Raw genomic sequence first — 20,375 nt, 5'->3', positions numbered from 1 at the left:
AGTACGAGAGGTCATGCAAGCCTCCACAGGTTTTTCACCATTCAAATTATTATATGGGTAGAAGCCACATGGCATTTTGGATGTGCTACGTGAAATTGGGAGGAGGGACCTTCGCCTAGGAAGAACGAAATTCAATATGTTCTCAACTTGCACGCCAAACTCCACACACTCATGCACTTAACCCAGGAGAATTTGTGGAGGCACAAGAATGTCAAGTGTGACTGTATGACAGGGGCTCGCACCTTAGAGAGTTCATGTCAGCAGACAAAGTACTCATATTATTGCCCATGTCAAGTTCCAAATTAATCGCCAAGTGGCAAGGGCCCTTCGAGGTCACACGGTGAGACGGGGACATCGACTGTGAGATGAGGCGAACAGACAGGGGTGGGGCATTGCTAATTTACCACCTCAATCAGTTAAAACACTGGAATGAGGAGGTCACCGTGTCATTGGTGTCAGAAGTCCCAGAGAAGGAGGAGCTGGGGCCGGAGGTACAAAAAAAATTGACATCTCCAACCACTCTGGTCCCTTGTGGAGACCACCTCTCCCTGGCCCAACTTATGGAGGTAGCCCAGTTGCAGAAGGAATTTTCCGACATGTTTTCGCCCCTGCCCGGCCGCACCCACCTCATAGAACACCACATTGAGATGCCCCCGGGGGTGGTAGTGTGCAACCGCCCTTACCGCCTGCCCGAACACATAAAAAAGTGGTTCGGGATTAACTTAAGGCCATGCTCAAAATGGGCATAGTCGAGGAGTCCCCCAGTGACTAGAGCAGGCCAGTGGTCCTGGTTCCCAAGACCAATGGATTGGTCTGGTTGTGTGTGGACTATAGAAAGGTCAATGCAGTGTCTAAATTTGATACATACCCAATGCCTCGCATTGACGAGCTGCTCGATTGATTGGGCACTACTCGTTTTTACTCGACACTGGATTTAAAGAAAGGATATTGGCAGATCCCCTTGACTCCTCTATCCCGAGAGAAAACAGCCTTTTCCACACCGTTTAGGTTACAACAATTCATCACACTTCCTTTTGGGTTGTTTTGGGCTCCCATGACATTCCACCGGCTCATGGACAGGGTTCTCCACCCCCACGCCTCCGACACAGCCGCATACCTAGACGATATTATCATCTATAGCAATGATTGGCCGCGGCACCTTGAACACCTTAGGGCTGTCCTAAAGTCACTGAAGCATGCAGGTCTCACAGCTAACCCAAAAGAGTGTGAAATTGGGTGGGTGGAAGTACAGCATCTGGGTTTCCACTTAAGTCATGGGCAGGTGCATCCCCAAATTAACAAGACTGCAGTGATTGTGGAATGCCTAAGGGCCAAGACCAAAAAGGGAATGAGACAGTTCCTGGGGCTGGCTGGCTACTATCGTAGGTTCATACCTAATTATTCAGACATCACCAGCCCGCTGACTGATCTCACTAAAAACGGAGCACTAGATCCGGTCTAGTGGACGGAGCAATGCCAACAGGCTTTCTCTAGGGCAGGGGTGTCCAAACTGATCCATAAAAGGCCGTGTGGCTGCAGATTTTCATTCCAGCCATGCAGCAGCACACCTGACTTGGCTCATTCAATCAACTGAACTGACTTCACACAGTCAAATACTTGCAACCACACCCACCCTTGATTAAAGGGTGGGTGTGTCAGTTGATTGAATAAGCCAAATGAGGTGTGCTGCTGCATGGCTGGAATGAAAACCTGCAGCCACACGGCCCTTTATGGATCAGTTTGGACACCCCTGCTCTAGGGTAAAGGCTGCACTGAGTGGGGGGCCACTTTTACACTCCCCTGACTTTTCTCTCCCCTTTGTTTTGCAGACAGATGCATCGGACAGGGGGATGTTCTGTCCCTGGAGGTGGAGGAACGTCCCATGCTGTACATTAGCCGAAAGTTGTCAATGCATGAAAGCAAGTACAGCAAGATAAAGAAAGAGTGCCAGGCCATCAAGTGGGTGGTCCTCGCCCTCCAGTACTATCTACTGGGATGCCCTTTCACCCTCTGTTTGGACCACACGCCCCTCCAGTGGCTCCACCACATGAAGGATGCCAAAGTGCGGATCACCCGTTGGTATCTCGCCCTCCAGCCATTCAAATTCTAGGTGGTCCACAGGCTGGGTGCACAGATGGTGGTGGCAGACTTCCTGTCCTGTCGGGGGGGGTCCACTGCAGGCTGGATGGCTCCCTGGCCTGAGTCGGACGGTGGGGGTATGTGGCAGCGGGGGCATGCCTGAGCATCGGTTTGTGAATGGAGGGCAAAGTCGGGGAAGGTGAGTGGCCAAATCACTACACCTGTTGTCAATTAATGTGTGTTTGTGTGTCTCTTGCAGTGACGGCGCTCTATAAAATGAGTAAGAGAGCAGAGGACGAGAGATTGGGACCAGAGCATGATGGTGTGTGTGTGTTTGAGTGTCTGTGTGACTGTCCCAAGTGAGAAAGTATTGTGCTGAAAAGCCAAATAAAAACAAATCTGAATGCTAACAACAGCCTGCCATACTTCTGTGCTCCACCCACATCCGGGCAGCTTCGACAGGTTCCCTCAAGAGCAAGTGTGATTTGAAGGAAAAGAAAAGTCACATGGTGCTAGACAACGTGAACTGGGAGGGTGGTCAAGTACTGCGACGTGTTTGTCACCCAAAAACTACTCCACCTAGAGTCCAGTGCACTGGAAAACACCTTCAACAAAGATGAAGAATGTTTGATAAAGCAAGTCGAAGTTCAAGACCATGTTGACTGTTTTCTTTGATGTTAAGGACATATAATTTTAAAGAATTGGGGTCCAGATGGGGGAAAAAGCGAACCCACACTATTACAAACAGGCTCTAGAAACTTTGTGAGAAAGGATAGAAGGATAGGTGTCAGAAGAAAGGATATGGAAAAATAGGGTACAGCTGTGGGAAAATGGTTTCATCCTTCATCTGGACAATGTGCCAGCATACTAAGAAGAAGAAGAGGAAACCTTTATTTGTCACATGCACACTCACAGTGAAATTTGTTCTCTGTATTTAACCCATTTGAAGCAGTGAACACATACATGCACACACACAAGTGAGCAATGAGCACACACGCATACCCAGAGCAATGGGCAGCAATGCTAGAGTGCCCAGGGAGCAGTTAAGGATTAGGTCCCTTGCTCAAGGGCAGTTCAGCCCAAGGCCTCCCCATGTTAACCTAACCACATGTCTTTGAACTGTGGGGGAAACCGGAGCACCTGGAGGAAACCCAGGCAGACATGGGGAGAACATGCAAACTCCACACAGAAAGGCCCCCCACAGGCTGCTGGGATCGAACCGAGAATGTTCTTGTTGCTAGGCGACAGTGCTAACCACTACACCATGGTGCAGCCACTCAGCCATCTGTTTGTGGGTGACAGACACTGGTGCAGATAGGCTTAATGCCCAATATCCCATACAGTTTGCATAGTGTCTCATCTCATTATCTCTAGCCGCTTTATCCTGTTCTATAGGGTCGCAGACAAGCTGGAGCCTATCCCAGCTGACTATGGGCGAAAGGCAGAGTACACCCTGGACAAGTCGTAAGGTCATCACAGGGCTGATGCAGACACAGAAAGCCACTCACACTCTCATTCACACCTACGGCCAATTTAGAGTCACCAGTTAACCTAACCTGCATGTCTTTGGACTGTGGGGGAAACCGGAGCACCCAGAGGAAACCCAGGCAGACATGGGGAGAACATGCAAACTCCACACAGAAAGGCCCCCACAGGTCGGTGGGATAAAACCCAGAACCTTCTTGTTGTGAGGCGACAGTGCTAACCATTACACCACCGTGCAGCCACTAAGCCATCCGTTTGTGGGTGACAGACACTGGTGCAGATAGGCTTAATCCCCAGTAGCCCATAAAGTTTGTGTAGCATGTGTGACGTAAATGTAGTGCCTTGGTCTGTCAGGATTTCTTTCGGAATCCCGACCCGGGAGAAAATATGGAAGAATGCTTCCGCAGTACTGCATGCTGAGATATTGCAGAGAGGCACTGCTTCCGGATATCACGTTGCATCGTCCACCAGAACTAAAATAAAGCAATATCCCCGTGCTGACCAAACTAATGGCCCGATGAGATCCATCCCGATTCTTTCAAAAGGGGTCTCGATCAAAGGGAGGGGGCACAGAGGCACTTTTGGAGTGTCTGCAGGATTTACTAATTGGCATAAGAACATTCCACGGTGGTGCGAAGGTATGAAGTTCATCTTCTCATTTTGAAAAATATATTACTCCTTTGCTTCAATCACTTGTGAAATATACATTCACCACTCGAAGATAAACTTTCCAATCTTTATGTGACCATGTCACATCCTCTAGATACTACACACACACACACATACATTTTTTTTTCATTTTTCCCAGAAGTAATACCTGACTCTGCCACATCCTCTATAGGAACACCTTGCACATGAGCCATGAAGCCCAGAACTGAGAACACTGCAAAGCCTGCTACAACACTGGTACCACTGTTTAGCAGACACAGCCAAAAGCAGTCCCTAAAACACAGATACATGATTATATTACAATCAATGAGGCTAAATATCTATGATATTCTTGCGAATATATTATATTATCTACAACTCTAACTATAAGGCCCTTTTTGGATCATATCACAATTAAAATTCTTTGTGATTTATTTTACTTTCAGTAGCTTTATAACCAGTGACGAGCCAGTGAGGCTGAGAAGTTCCTGATGACTAGATAGTTCTTTTTTTCATCACTGTAGGACTTTTGTTGCTGGTGTTTTTAAGAAAGGGATTAATTGCAAGACAAATGTACTACACTGAGCAACGGCCTGAAGTCGAGTATAATCACATCTGTTATTTACTGTGCATGGCTGAACCCAAGATGGCTTACAGTTGAATGTTTGTGTCTCTCAGAAAGGAACTGTAGATTTGTATCAATAATTTGATCATGTTTTCCATTAAAGAGAACTAACATTTACCACATAACTTAACCTTAACAAACCATCAGCTTCAGCCTTAACACACAAATCACTGTTTTTTAAAACAATTATTATTATTAAAGTAAGACACCTGCATTATGATATATAATTAATGTAAAATATTCAGTTTATGGTGGCTCATTTAATCAGGTTTATTTATACCAATGACCTAATAATCACCCTTCAATAACATGTAAGTTAATCCATTTTGTTTGTTTGTTTATTTGTTTTTAGTGCAAAACATTATTATTACTAATCCCATTTACAGAAAAGTTGGGATATTTTCCAAAATGCAATAAAAACAAAAATCTGATTTGTTAACTCACATGAGCATTTATTTAACTGACAAAAGTACAAAGAAAATATATTCAGTAGTTTTACTGACGGGCGGCACGGTGGTGTAGTGGTTAGCGCTTTCGCCTCACAGCAAGAAAGTCCTGGGTTCGAGCCCCGGGGCCGGCGAGGGCCTTTCTGTGTGGAGTTTGCATATTCTCCCCATGTCCGCGTGGGTTTCCTCCGGGTGCTCCGGTTTCCCCCACAGTCCAAAGACATGCAGGTTAGGTTAACTGGTGACTCTAAATTGACTGTAGGTGTGAATGTGAGTATGAATGGTTGTCTGTGTCTATGTGTCAGCCCTGTGATGACCTGGCGACTTGTCCAGGGTGTACCCCACCTTTCGCCCGTAGTCAGCTGGGATAGGCTCCAGCTTGCCTGCGACCCTGTAGAAGGATAAAGCGGCTAGAGATAATGAGATGAGATGAGTTTTACTGACCAACGTAATTGTCACTCAAAAAAAAGTTGGGACTGAGGCATCATTACCATTGTTTTGCATAATCTTCCCTTTTAATGACACTTTTTAATCATATGGGAATCTGAGGATGCTAATTGTTGCAGTTTTGCAATTGGAATTTTTGTTCATTATTGCTTGATACAAGACTTCAACTGCTCAACAGTCCGTGGTCACCATTGTCTGATTCACCTCTTCATGATGCACCATACATTCTCAATCGGGGCTTTTCACTGACACCACAGATTTTTTTTTTTTTTTTTTATCACACAGCATCTTTCATATTGTCAGCCCTGTGATGACCTGGCGACTTGTCCAGGGTGTACCCCGCCTTTCGCCCATAGTCAGCTGGGATAGGCTCCAGCTTGCCTGCGACCCTGTAGAAGGATAAAGCGGCTAGAGATAATGAGATGAGATGAGATCTTTCATATTGCCGGGCAAACAAAAAAACATAGCTGCATCAGTTGAACATGAAAATCAAGATGACTGCAGTCAGTACAATCTCTCTGAAACAATTAAAAATTTATCTTATACCAGCAGATCATGATACATCCAAAAGCTAAAACATGCAGGCACCACAGATCCATACAATTTACTCAAAAATGTAATTATTATTTATTCTGCACACTCCTCTGGGTATATGTGCGTGTGTTCAGTACTTGAGATGGTTTAAATGCAGAGGAGGAATTTCACTGTCCTTGAGTGTACATGTTGCAGAAATAAAGATGTCTGCATCTTAATTTACTCACAAATGTATTTATTCCACTTGAAAAGTGTATGGCAGACCAATTACCAGATTTGGGATCCTATATGTCATCCTGAACTGTTTAGTATTTGTGACCTCTAAATACACTGAAAAGTTGCTAAAAGCATACAAAAATACAAATGTCTACCAATATTTCGAGGCAATGTTTGTGCATGCTGAAATATAATGGGAAATTCTTAATAAAGAAAAATACCTTGTTATGACAAAGGTAAGCTAAAATGTGCACCTCTAACAGTAATAAACAAGCCAGGGGCTAGATCTCACATATTTTATGGTGTTTAGCCTGGTCTACATCATCAGTACATCACAAACATGCTACTAGTCTTGCCAAACAAAAGGTGTAATAAAATATATTGCATCCAAAGCCCACATCCAGATATAGAGTTTAATGTTCATACATTTGCCATTTGGGTATTTTTTTGTTTTGTTCTGTTTTTTGGTGTTTTTTTTTTTTTTTGTAGTGCTGTAGAGCTGCTAAGTATGACATGCTTGTGTACAGTATGTATCAGTAGTCTGTAATGAGTAATGCCAGACCATGCAGTCTGTTAAAAGATTGACTATCGAGACCAAAGTTCTGTCAATGTTACGCCAATTTTTGGACTTGTTGAATGTTAACTTGAGTATACCTAGGCTAGATCTAGATCTTTGGGATTTTTATAACTGAATGGCCTTGAGCTAGAAAAAAGTGTTAGGAGAAATAACAGGTGCACAGAGTTTTCATATTAACCTGATATAAAATGTTCTCCACATACACGAGAATGGTTTGTTGGCATCCAGTCTTCCCGCTTAACTGTAGCTTGACCTTTTTCTCATCTTTCTGGGTTCGCCAGGAAGTGGTGAAAATTTAAACCAGGCTAATCCCCACATTTGTTATTATGTAGCGGGTTGGTTTGGAACAGTTAATTTACATATACATAACACACACACAACACACAAATACATATTGAGAAACATTTCATGATGACCAGTCATCCATTGAGCTCATTTATATACGGTATCTATTCAAACTTTAAAAAAGATTTATGTGTTTCACAAAGGTAAAAAAAAAGGACAGTAGACATCTTCTATATTTCTGTATTTACATGCCTTTATTGGATTTAAAAAAAAGGTGCATATCCACGCCAGGAGAGGGTGCTGTGCTGTGATGGGAACTGAACGTGAGCCTATCTGCAGAATAAATAATGCAGAAACGCTATTGCAACGCTATTCTGACTTTCTCCTGTCTTTAATCCCATCACACGTCAGTAATATCTCATTTTGCCTTAAAATAAGTTTCTTGGTCAACCACTTAAGAGTTAGACATGTGTTTGCTGGAGGTATTGTGTTAAAACTGAAACTGTATTGAAAGTTAAACCGAGTTATTGTGCCTGTCCCAGGTGATTAGCTCTTCCCATTGCAGTGTGAATGAAGTAACAAAGACTGGCGCGCTTTTGTAACACTGCTAGCATGAACATTTTCTAAGTTGCCCAGACACTGACATCTACTAAACAGTCAAATACTGTGGTAATAGACGAATGTATACTGAAGTTGTAGTGTAAATGGAGTAACAGAGAAAATCAAAACCGTTTGTATTGAGTGAATGCTTTGCTTTGAGTAATATGTCTTGTGAACCAACTGAGTTTTATTGGCTCATGGTTGTTGTATGCCATCATGTATTGTATGTTAAGTCTTTTAAAGAGCTATGTATGGTCTTTTGAGTTCAGAACCGTATGTTGGTTACAGTGTATAAATGGTTACTGACAGGCTATAAAGGTCTCGGTGCCATGTTCAATGCAGTAGTTGTGCTTGTATTATTTTAAGTAAATTTATTTGATTCATACAGTTTTAAAGGAGGGGCGGCACGGTGGTGTAGTGGTTAGTGCTGTCGCCTCACAGCAAGAAGGTCCGGGTTCGAGCCCCGTGGCCGGCGAGGGCCTTTCTGTGCGGAGTTTGCATGTTCTCCCCGTGTCCGCGTGGGTTTCCTCCGGGTGCTCCGGTTTCCCCCACAGTCCAAAGACATGCAGGTTAGGTTAACTGGTGACTCTAAATTGACCGTAGGTGTGAATGTGAGTGTGAATGCTTGTCTGTGTCTATGTGTCAGCCCTGTGATGACCTGGCGACTTGTCCAGGGTGTACCCCGCCTTTCGCCCGTAGTCAGCTGGGATAGGCTCCAGCTTGCCTGTGACCCTGTAGAACAGGATAAAGTGGCTAGAGATAATGAGAATGAGATGAGTTTTAAAGGAACAGGGATGCATCAGCACAATGTTAAGTGTATTGGTGTAAGTGTAAGTTTAAGTAAGTGTATTTGTATTACTACTGTGTTAAGTCGAGGAATACCTATTGGTAAAAAGTGGATAAGTTCTACCTCTCAAATGTTTTCTAGGTATATGAAAGCTTCATGTATTATTGATATTTTGTTTGGTTTATTCTTTCCTTCATGTGTACCTGCTCAGCAGAATAAATAATGCAGAAACGCTATTGCAATGCTATTCTGACTTTCTCCTGTCTTTAATTCCATCACAGGGGTAAACGCAATAGACCCACGCCATACCTGGGTGTGGTGGTAACAATTTGGGGGCTCATCCAGGATCGGCGCCACCCACTGGTCGACGCTGATCTACAGAGAACTACAGACGTGCAACTTCAGGATTCTTCACTCTTCACATCTTGAAGATGGCAGAGCTGCAGACACTACACCGTGACCTTAGAAGGCAGTTGTACCGACTGGCTGGAGCTGCAAACATCGAGGTGCTCTCCGAGTTAGCAAAGGCATGCCAGGGGCCAACGACCGGTGATTTGCCAGGTGTGGATGGGACAGAAGGGGAACTCCTCGACTTCGTGATCGACTTCATCGGAAGAGATGCATTGAAGAAGATGGAGGACAAGGGACTCTCTCACCTCCTATCACTACGTGACCTCATTGATGAACTGCAGCGTCCTACCCCAGATCAGGTGCCTAGTGGAAAAGACAATACAGCAATCGTGCCAGCGATGAAAGAGAACTTGGACATTAGTGGTGTGGCAGGAACAACAGTGACACCGGTAAAGACTCTCTCCTCAGTCTCAACTGCCCCTATGGCAGAGCAGGTACCAGGTGGTTATGTAAGGTTATCTGAGTTGCTACATTCCTGCCACGCCGAGAGTTTAAAATCCAAGGTGGTCAGATATCTGACTCAGATTCTGAGCTTAGCTTCCACAACATCTGTAGACAGATCGATGAAGGTATTGCACAAAAGTTTACTGAATCCGAGGTCATCAAGGCTGTTCTAAGAGTCATTAAACCAGGTACATTTAAAAACATGCTGCTTGCCAAAGATATACTGAGTGTAATGGAGCTTAAACGATTTTTGCGATCACACCTAAAAGATCAGAGCAGTTCAGAGCGCTTTCAAGAACTAAGTAATGCCAAACAATCAGACAAGGAGACTCCGCAGCAGTTTGTTTACCAATTAATGGGGTTGAGGGAGAGGGTACTACTGGCTGCTCAACAGACCGACTCAGACTTCCAATATGATAGTAAACTGGTGCAAGGTGTTTTCCTCCACTCTCTCTTCCAGGGATTTAATGAGAAAAATTCATTTGTCCGAACAGACATTCGCCCTGAACTGTCACACCAAAATCTTACTGATGATGTCATCCTTGAGCTAGTTTCAAAATCTGTTAATATAGACACTGAGAGACGAAAACGGTTGGGTGGGTTGTCTAAATCTAAAGTGGCTAGTGTAACAGCAGCCTCAGACTGTGATATGCAGGATGATAATGTCCAGACAGAGTTAAAGGCAAATCGTGATGCTATCCATGACCTTACTACTCAGGTTTCAGTGTTAGCAAAGAGTTTGGAACGAATGGCGACCCCTGTAGACATTGCAGTGGTAAGACAGAAACCAGGCCTAAAAACGGATACGAAAGGGAGGTGCCAGCTCTGTGTTTCACAGGGGAATGACCGTTGTACCCATTGCTTCAAATGTGGGCAGTCAGGCCACCGAGCGGTTGGTTGTCTTTCTCAAGACACTCAGACAGGAAATAAGATAAGGCAACCAGGACGGCGACCAGCAGAAGCCACAGGAGGCAGGGGTACCCAAGCCACACTCAACTGTCTTCAGAGTGCTCCCACAACAGCATCAGGCCAGATCCACAACAAAAGAGAACAAATGGGTGGCCTGATTGGAAGCAAATGCTTACTTCACTGTCACCTGGGGGGGGGGGGTTGAAGGTCAAGTGCTGCTGGACAGCGGAGCCCAAGTCAGTGTTGTTGGTAGATCATGGCTCCAACAGAAGTTGCCAGATGTAGAGATACAGTCAATAGAGAGCCTGTTAGCTGATCACAAACTCCATGTTACCGCTGCAAATGGAATGGAGATACCCTTTGAGGGATGGGTCAGTCTTTTACTGGAAATTAGGAGTGGTAGAGGGGGAGAAATAGCCATCAATGTGCCCATGCTTGTGGTTACAAGTTATGTTGATTATCCATTGGTTGGTTTCAATGTTATTAAGGAAATAATCAAAGGTAACACCCACAAAACAAATACAGTCAACCTATGTGACTTGCTGTCTGAAGCAATGAGCATGCAGTGGAAAACGGCTGAGTGTTTAGTTTCTGCTGTCAAGGAAGTCCTGGAAGCGCCAAGCATGAGTGTCATGAGGCTGGGAAAGATAGGCGTGATGGTGAGCAGCGGTCAGTTACTGGATATGTGCTGCCGTCTTAAATCTCGGCCTGTGCAAGGGGACATGATGTTTGAGCCATGTCTTGAGGGGGTTATCCCAGAGGGCCTAGAGGCCTTGCCCGCACTAGTGGATGTGCATGGTGCTGTTTCAAAGAGTGTGTCAGTGCCAGTATACAATGCAACAGAGCATGGTATCTTCCTACCTCAGCGGACGATACTTGGTACCCTCGAGCCAGTATTGGACAGCAAGCTGGCTGATGCTGGGGTGATGCTTCAAGGGTCAAGCAGCCAAAAGCATAAACATGCCTCATACTCACCCAGTGTATGTGCTACTAGCACAACAAGTGTACCTCGGCAGAACAGTAAGTTATGGCACCCCCCAGTGGACCTTAGCCACCTACCTTGGTCACAACAGCAAATAGTCAGACAGATGCTTTATGAGGAATCTGACATCTTCGCAGAGGATGATGGGGACATTGGATGTATTCCTAACCTGAAGTTAAAAATCAAGTTGTCAGACAATCACCCTGTACAGAGGAGTTACAATTCAATTCCTAAACCCCTGCTGCGAGAGGTTAAGGAGTATGTGCAGAATTTGTTAGACAGGGGCTGGGTGAGGAAGTCAGAATCTGCATATTCGTCCCCAGTTGTGTGTTCCCGCAAGAAAGACAGCAGTCTATGCTTGTGTGTGGATTACAGGGACCTCAATCGTAAGACAATACCTGACCGCCACCCTCTACCCCGGATTCAGGACCTCTTGGCCAGGTTAGGGGGCAACTCCTGGTTTTCTATTTTAGATCAAGGGAGTGCTTACCATCAAGGGTTTGTCAGCGAAGAGTCAAGAAAACTGACTGCATTCAGTACACCATGGGGTTTGTATGAATGGGTTTGCATTCCATTCGGTCTCACCAATGCGCCAGCTGCCTTCCAACGGTGCATGGAGGAGGTGTTGGAAGGTATTAGGGATGAATCCTGTGTCCCATACTTAGATGATGTGCTTTGTTACTCCAAGTCGTTTGAGGATCATGTGGAGGATTTAAGGCAAGTGCTGTGTCGGATGAGGGAACATGGCATTAAGTTCCGGCCCAAGAAGTGTGAGGTGTTTAAAAAACAAGTCCGATACATAGGGCACCTGATATCAGAGGATGGCATTCAGATGGATCCCCGAGATGTTGAGGCCGTGAGAGCATTGCAAGAAAAGGAGCCACGCACAATAGGAGACGTTTGGAAGCTATTAGGCTTCTTAAGCTACTACAGATCATTTATCCAAGACTTCTCTCATTTGGCTCGGCCCTTGTTTGAATTGCTGTGCTCACCAGGGACAAGTGTGGAACCAACCAGGCCACAATCAAAGGGGACCAGGACTTCGCCCAAACAGAAGCAAGGTGGGCAGCTTCCGTCCAGGACACCTATTGTCTGGACAGCAGAACATCAAACAGTGCTCTCCAGGCTCATCAAGATGCTCACAAACCCACCCATTCTAGCCTATCCCAACTTTGAGCTACCCTTCGTGTTGCATACAGACGTATCAAATGAAGGTTTGGGAGCTGTGCTATATCAGCATCAGGGTGGTAAGCTACGTGATATCGGATACGGGTCATGCACTCTGACCCCAGCAGAACGAAATTACCACTTGCACTCCGGAAAATTGGAATTCTTAGCACTAAAATGGGCAATATGCGATAAGTTTTGTGATTACCTTTATTATGCACCATCTTTTACTGTTTACACTGACAATAATCTGCTAACACATGTCCTTAGCACTGCCCGACTGAATGCGGTGGGCTATAGGTGGGTGGGTGAATTAGCAGATTTTCATTTTGATATCAAATACCGACCTGGGAAAATGAATGCTGATGCTGACACTCTATCCAGGTACCCATTGAAACTGCTGGACCATCTGGATGAGCACACTCAATCCTTGTCGCCAGACACGGTGTCAGCTGTGTGGCAGGGCAATAAAGTAGTGAAGGACGATGATGTGCCAATGGCAGTGGTGCTCCAGCTTAGCCATGACAGCGAGATGGATGTGCCAATAACCAATGTAGCCTCAGTTACATCAGAAAACCTGGAGTTGGCACAGTATGAGGATCCAGCCATTAGAGACATCTTGCTGTGGAAACAGAATGGGTGGATAGTCAATAACAAAGAATGTATGACACCAGAGGCGCGAAGGCTGCTCTATGAGTGGAACAAGTTGAGCGTGCAGAATGGAATACTTTACAGAACAAGTGGAAAGTATAAGCAACTAGTCCTCCCCAGAAAGCTTAAGGCAGTGGTACTGAAAAGTTTGCATGATGAAATGGGGCATGTTGGTGCAGATAAAGTTATCCATTTGGCCCGAGAAAGATTCTACTGACCTTTTATGCAGCAGGAGATAGAGGAGTATGTTACTAGGAAATGTGCTTGTATAAAACAGAAACACCCTAATGTACATCAGAAAGCTCCTATGGGCTGCCTAGTCTCAAGTGCTCCATTTGAGCTAGTCTGTGTTGATTACCTGCACTTAGAGACAAGTAAAGGGGGCTATGAATACATTCTGGTACTTGTTGATCACTTTACGTGTTATGTACAGGCCTATGCCATGCGGAATAAATCTGGAAAAACAGCAGCCGAAAAGATTTTCCAAGACTTTATCCCCCGTTTTGGCTATCCTGAGAAGCTGCATCATGACCAGGGATGCGAGTTCAAGAATGCTCTTTTCCGTAGACTGCAACAGCTGTCTGGGATCTCTCACTCATGGACCACTCCATATCACCCTCAGGGTAATCCAGTGGAAAGGGTGAATAAGACGCTTCTTCAAATGCTGCGTACCCTACATGAAGAGAAAAAAAGTGATTGGAAGGAGCACTTGCCCCACATTGTGCATGCTTATAATTGTACAAGACATGAGGCAACTGGTTATTCACCATTTTTCCTCCTGTATGGCAGGACTCCGAGATTGCCAGTTGACCTCTTGTTTGGTATTCAGTCTAGCACAGAAACATCTGACCGAAAGCAGTTTGCAGAGAAGTGGGCCATGCGGACGCGGGAAGCTTACCAGATTGCAGCACAGAACAGCCGGAACTCTTCTGCCAAGGGCAAGAAGTACTATGACCGAGGCACAAGGGGGTTCACACTCCAGGCAGGAGACAAAGTCCTGGTAAGGAACTTATCGGAAAGAGGAGGTCCAGGGAAGCTCCGGGCTTATTGGGAGAAGACCGTGTATCGGGTTGTAGAATGGATTGGAGATGGACCAGTGTACAGGGTATGGCCAGAAACAGGAAACCAAGCTCCCCGAGTGCTGCACCGCAATCTCCTGCTGCCAGTAAATGACCTGCCCTTCGAAGACAAAACCACAGAGCAGAAAGTGCCAGTAAAAGAAAGACAAAGGCGACAACAGGCTGTCCAACCAGGAGAAGCTGAGACTCACAGCTCAGATGGGGAAAGCTTCACTTACCCTGGAAGCCCTGTGGATGGAATCCCATTGTACCATTTTAGAAGACAACGACCCCAGGATGTGAGTAGTTCACCTCCAGGTGGGAATGTTCAACCTGTGCTGAGTCCGACAGCCAGAGAGTTCAGGCCTGTTGGTACCCATCAAGAAGCACCGATGTTTGAAGAAATAGTAGAGATGGAAGCCCATGAGCAGCCTCCACAGGAAGAAGTCTATGATGGATGTGAGATGGAAGGGCATGGAGATGGAAGGGCATGGAGAAGAGAGGATGATGGATTATGGAGATAAAGAAATGTGTGAAGAAGAGCCAGATGGAGAGGACAGGGAAGGAGTGAGAAGATCGAGTAGAGTTGTGCAACCGAAAGAAATACTGACATATGATACACTAGGTCAGCCAGTATACAGACCATGTGGAGCTGAGGTGAACACTCTTGCGTCTGTCCCCAACTACCCCTTCCCAGTAATACAGGGTTTCCCACCATACTACATGCCCCAGGTGTATTATTTTTGTCGTGTACCATACCAGTACCCCCATCCAAATTATGGTAGTTGTTAAGGCTAGTGATATCGGGTAGTAACTGTCCGGAGACAGCTTTTAAGTGGGGGAGAGTGTAGCGGGTTGGTTTGGAACAGTTAATTTACATATGCATAACACACACACAACACACAAATACATATTGAGGAGCATTTCATGATGACGTCATCCATTGAGCTCATTTATATATCTATTCAAACTTTAAAAAAGATTTATGTGTTTCACAAAGGTAAAAAAAAAAAAAGGACAGTAGACATATTCTATATTTCTGTATTTACATGCCTTTATTGGATTAAAAAAAACGGTGCATATCCACGCCAGGAGAGGGTGCTGTGCTGGGAACTGAACGTGAGCCTATCTGCAGAATAAATAATGCAGAAACGCTATTGCAACGCTATTCTGACTTTCTCCTGTCTTTAATCCCATCACACGTCAGTAATATCTCGTTTTGCCTTAAAATAAGTTTCTTGGTCAACCACTTAAGAGTCAGACATGTGTTTGCTGGAGGTATTGTGTTAAAACTGAAACTGTATTGAAAGTTAAACCGAGTTATTGTGCCTGTCCCAGGTGATTAGCTCTTCCCATTGCACTGTGAATGAAGTAACAGACTGGCGCGCTTTTGTAACACTGCTAGCGTGAACATTTTCTAAGTTGCCCAGATGCTGACATCTACTAAACAGTCAAATACTGTGGTAATAGACGAATGTATACTGAAGTTGTAGTGTAAATGGAGTAACAGAGAAAATCAAAACCGTTTGTATTGAGTGAATGCTTTGCTTTGAGTAATATGTCTTGTGAACCAACTGAGCATGAGTTTTATTGGCTCATGGTTGTTGTATGCCATCATGTATTGTATGTTAAGTCTTTTAAAGAGCTATGTATGGTCTTTTGAGTTCAGAACCGTATGTTGGTTACAGTGTATAAATGGTTACCGACAGGCTATAGAGGTCTCGGTGCCATGTTCAATGCAGTAGTTGCGCTTGTATTATTTTAAGTAAATTTATTTGATTCATACAGTTTTAAAGGAACAGGGATGCATCAGCACAATGTTAAGTGTATTGGTGTAAGTGTAAGTTTAATTAAGTGTATTTGTATTACTACTGTGTTAAGTCGAGGAATACCTATTGGTGAAAAGTGGATAAGTTCTACCTCTCAAATGTTTTCTAGGTATATGAAAGCTTCATGTATTATTGACATTTCGTTTGGTTTATTCTTTCCTTCATGTGTACCTGCTCAGCAGAATAAATAATTCAGAAACGCTATTGCAACACTATTCTGACTTTCTCCTGTCTTTAATCCCATCACAGGGGTAAACGCAATAGACCCACGCCATACCTGGGCATGGTGGTAACAATTACATCCAAAAGCACTACATGTCTCTGGCATTGTTCTTTTAAATGTAACTTCTACAAGTTTATCTATAGATGTTTACTAAATTTGGTTTACAATTACTTGCACACACTTGTGCCAGCCATTGTCAAACACAAAGCTTGCCCAGCAACATGGCTGCATAAACAAATCTGGAGTTATGGTGACATCATGTGAAAGGCCATGATATGAGACAGTTCTGGACTGGCAGCAGGCCAGTCAAGCAAGGTCATTCCATAATTGACAAAGCCATGCTGTTGTAGCCCATGCTCTGTGAGGCACGGCATTGTCCTGCTCAAATAAGCATAGACTTCCTGGGAAGAGATGTTGCCTTGATGAATATGTCTCTCTAAAATCCCAATACATGCCCCAATATGTCAATGGTGTCTTCACACACGTACAACTCTCCCATGCAGTGGACACTGATGCACCCCATACCATCACAGATGTTGGCTTTTGGACCTTTCTCTGATAACAAACATGTTCACCTTTGATACTGAGAACTCAATATCTGCTATTCCTAAAAGCAAGCTGAAATATGGACTCATCTGATCGCAGCACATTTCCACTGTCTTTCAGTCCACTTGAGATGAGTCTGTACCCAGAGAAATTGGCAGCATTTCTGCATAGAATTGATGAATGGCTTTCTCCTTACATAATATAGTTTCAGCTTGAAATTTCTGGATACAATGGCAGACTCTGTTAAGTGACAGTTGTTTTCCCAAGTATCTTGTGCCCAGATAGCTATAACATCAGTATGACGGTTTCTCAGGCAGTGCCTCCTCAGGGCTCGAAGGTCATACACATTCAACAGTGGTTTCCAACCTTACCCTTTAAGCACTGAAAAGTCTCAGAATACCCTGAATCTTTTCACAATATTATGCACTGTAGATTTTGAAAGACCTAAAATCTTGCACTGAGAAATGTTCTTTTTGAATTGACTCACAATTCTCTCACAAATTTTCACACAAAGAACCCATCCTTGCATGCAACGACTGAGCCTTTGGTGCATGCTCCTTTGATACCCAATCAAAGTTACCAATTAGCCTGCTTATTGTAGAATCTTCCACAATGGTGTTACTTGAATATCCTATGAACTTTTCAGTGTTATGCTGCCTCTGTTCCAACTTTTTTGAGTGTTGCAGGCATCAAATTCTAACTTCATGTATATAAGAAAGAAAGAAAACAATTTAGTTGGTCAGTAAAAGTCTTGGAAATCTTTTCTTGGTACTTTTGTTAGTTAAATAAAGGTTCATGTGAATGATCAAATCACAGATTTTTGTTTTTCTTGCATTTTGGATAATATCTAAACTTTTCTGGAAATGGGACTAGTATTTTATAGGTGAATGGGAGCAAAATGTATGGTAGAAAATGTTCAGGTCACCTGTAGCATTTGGTGTTGTATTGGTTGTAGCTGCTTAACACAGTTAATATTCCTAAACCTATACTATAAGAGAAGCCAATTTGACTGGCTGCCTCCATCCATACCTGCACACCCACACAAACACACATAAATTTATAAAAGCAGTGAGTAATACACTACACTTACTTTGTTAAGTGGACTTGAAAGTTAATTTATGAACAGTTATCCACCATAAATTTGCTTTTGTCAAGTTTTGCAGTTAACCCAAACTTTTAAAAGTAAATCTTCAGAACATGTATTTTAATACAGAAGATAGATTTTTTTCTTTCAAGAACAAACATTAGACAACTAAAATAATTCCGTTATACAATTATTATTAATAATCAAGGTCTGTAAAAGTAACACTGTATAAATTGTTAGTCCTGTGTCTATTTGTGTGTTGTGCGCTTACAGCACCTGAGGTTCCAGCAGTCACTGGAAGTCAGGATAGAGGTAGAAAATAACACCCTGCATGGCTCCAGGGAGAGTCAGTCCATGAATCAGCAACACCAGCAACATTACATAGGGGAATGTGGCTGTGAAATACACCACCTCAGAACAGTGGATGAAAAACACATTAAGTAATGTCATGTAAAACAAGTTCCAATGTTGCATTTAAGTGTTTACGACTTAACCATTCCTAGTGACTAAAAACTATTGCACGAGAAACTGAACTAGAACAAAGAAGAATAAATGAGTTCAGAAGCTGATATGGTTTTAATGGTAACAAACTTATTTGAATAGGCAATTATGGAAACCAAGCACACATATACCTTCCCAGTGGACTTGACTCCTTTCCATAGAGAAAAATAGCATATGATCCAAATTGCAATTAGACACAGGAGAATCTCCCAGTTGATGTTACCTACTTCATCAATACCTTTGGAGATAGAAAGCACTCTTCGCCTGTACATTAATATAATGAAAATAAGTGATAGCATAGTGTTCTCTGTAACTTGTGTGTCTCAGTATGGATTTAATACATAGTTGGTTTCAGTTAATAATGTAGATTTTTGTAACTACTGAAATGATGTTGATGAAAAGCTTTATTACATTTGCATGTACATGACACTTACTCCCAAAACTCAGTGGCTGCTGATGTTGAGTTGACCTGTCTGGTCCAGTTGGCATTATTTACATCAGTAGTACAGCTGTCTGAGAAAGAGAGAAGGGAATCTACATGAATTATGGCACAAATTATCACATTAATGCATGTATACTGTCACGAGCCAGCCGGGAACATCTTGGTCCTGATCCGGGCTTTTCACTCCACTCCCTGGTTTTACCTGAGCCTTCCCCACACTGTGGCCAGCACATCTGTCTCTCACCAGCTCATCCACGGCTCTATATTACACTGCTTGGAGATTCTCTTGATGCGGGATTGTCTTTACTTCGTGCAATGTTTTTTGCCTGTATTATTGTCCTACTTTTTCCTGGGACCCTAATTATTTTGCTACTTTGCTGTGAATGTTGGGATTACTCTGCTTTCCTTTTGTGATTACCTTTGCTTTTTTGGGACAGCGAGCACATTTCTCCTGCTGTGGGTGCGCGCTGGACTCTTTTACTTTTTGCGTCCGTGTTGTGAGCAAATTTTTTCCCACTGCAGGGTTGTGCTCTGGACTTTGCGACTTTTTTCTGCTTCCACACTTGTCTTGGAATTTCTACTCTTCCTGTTTGGCACTAACTCCCATTTCTATTATCTCAGTTTCAGATTTTTGCCTGGCTGCTGCTCCACTTTTCCAGTGCTTTGCGTTTTAAAGATTAAAGACCTTTTTCTTCAACTTTTGTGCACGTGAGTCTGCTTATTGGGTCTCGCCAGCATCTATGACCATTTGGCTCATGAGAGAACAATGCTGCCAAGAGGAATGGCCCCAGCAGACTTGGATGTGGTTAGAACAGCACTGACCCACCAAGGCTCTATTTTGGGTTACCATCAGCAGGAGATTGTGGCTGTCCAGAGTATGACGACCATCACAGAGACACTGCAGAAACTCTCCTCTTAGATGGAGATCCTTCAGAATTCAATCTCAAGTCAGCCAGCACCTGCATCTGTCAGCTCACCTGTTGTCCCAATGGCCGTTCTGACTCTGCAACCCCACTGAGAGCCATGCCTGCCTGCCCTGCAACCTTACAATGGGGAGCCTGGGACCTGCTGCTCATTCTTTTCCCAAGTGCTCCTTGTCGATGGAACTTGAGGCTGCTGCTTTCCCTTCCAAGAGCTCTCAAGTTGCCTATATCATCATGCTTCTGACTGGAAGGGCTCAGGAGTGGGGAACAGTAGTTTGGGATCCCAGTGCCCCCTGTTGTTCTAAGTACAAGGAATTCTTTGAAGAGATGCAGAAGGTTTTTGACTGGTCACCCATGGGCAAGGAGGCAGCAAAGTGACTCATGCAGTGGCTCAAGCAAGGCTGGTTTATGACTTTGCAATTGAGTTTTGTACCTTGACTGTGGCTGTGGACTGGAATACTGGTGCCCTGTCTGAC

General features: G+C 44.0%; 1 pseudogene; it reads right to left on the bottom strand.

Annotated features, from left to right (window-relative positions):
• LOC132888108 (sodium- and chloride-dependent GABA transporter 3-like) overlaps positions 1–20,375 on the bottom strand; it is an 82,442-nt pseudogene that overhangs the window by 8,651 nt on the left and 53,416 nt on the right.

The sequence above is a fragment of the Neoarius graeffei genome, chromosome 6 (assembly GCF_027579695.1).
Source record: "Neoarius graeffei isolate fNeoGra1 chromosome 6, fNeoGra1.pri, whole genome shotgun sequence".
NCBI lineage: Eukaryota > Metazoa > Chordata > Actinopteri > Siluriformes > Ariidae > Neoarius > Neoarius graeffei.
Note: the sequence above shows the minus strand (reverse complement) of the source record. Positions and strands in the feature narration are given on the sequence as shown.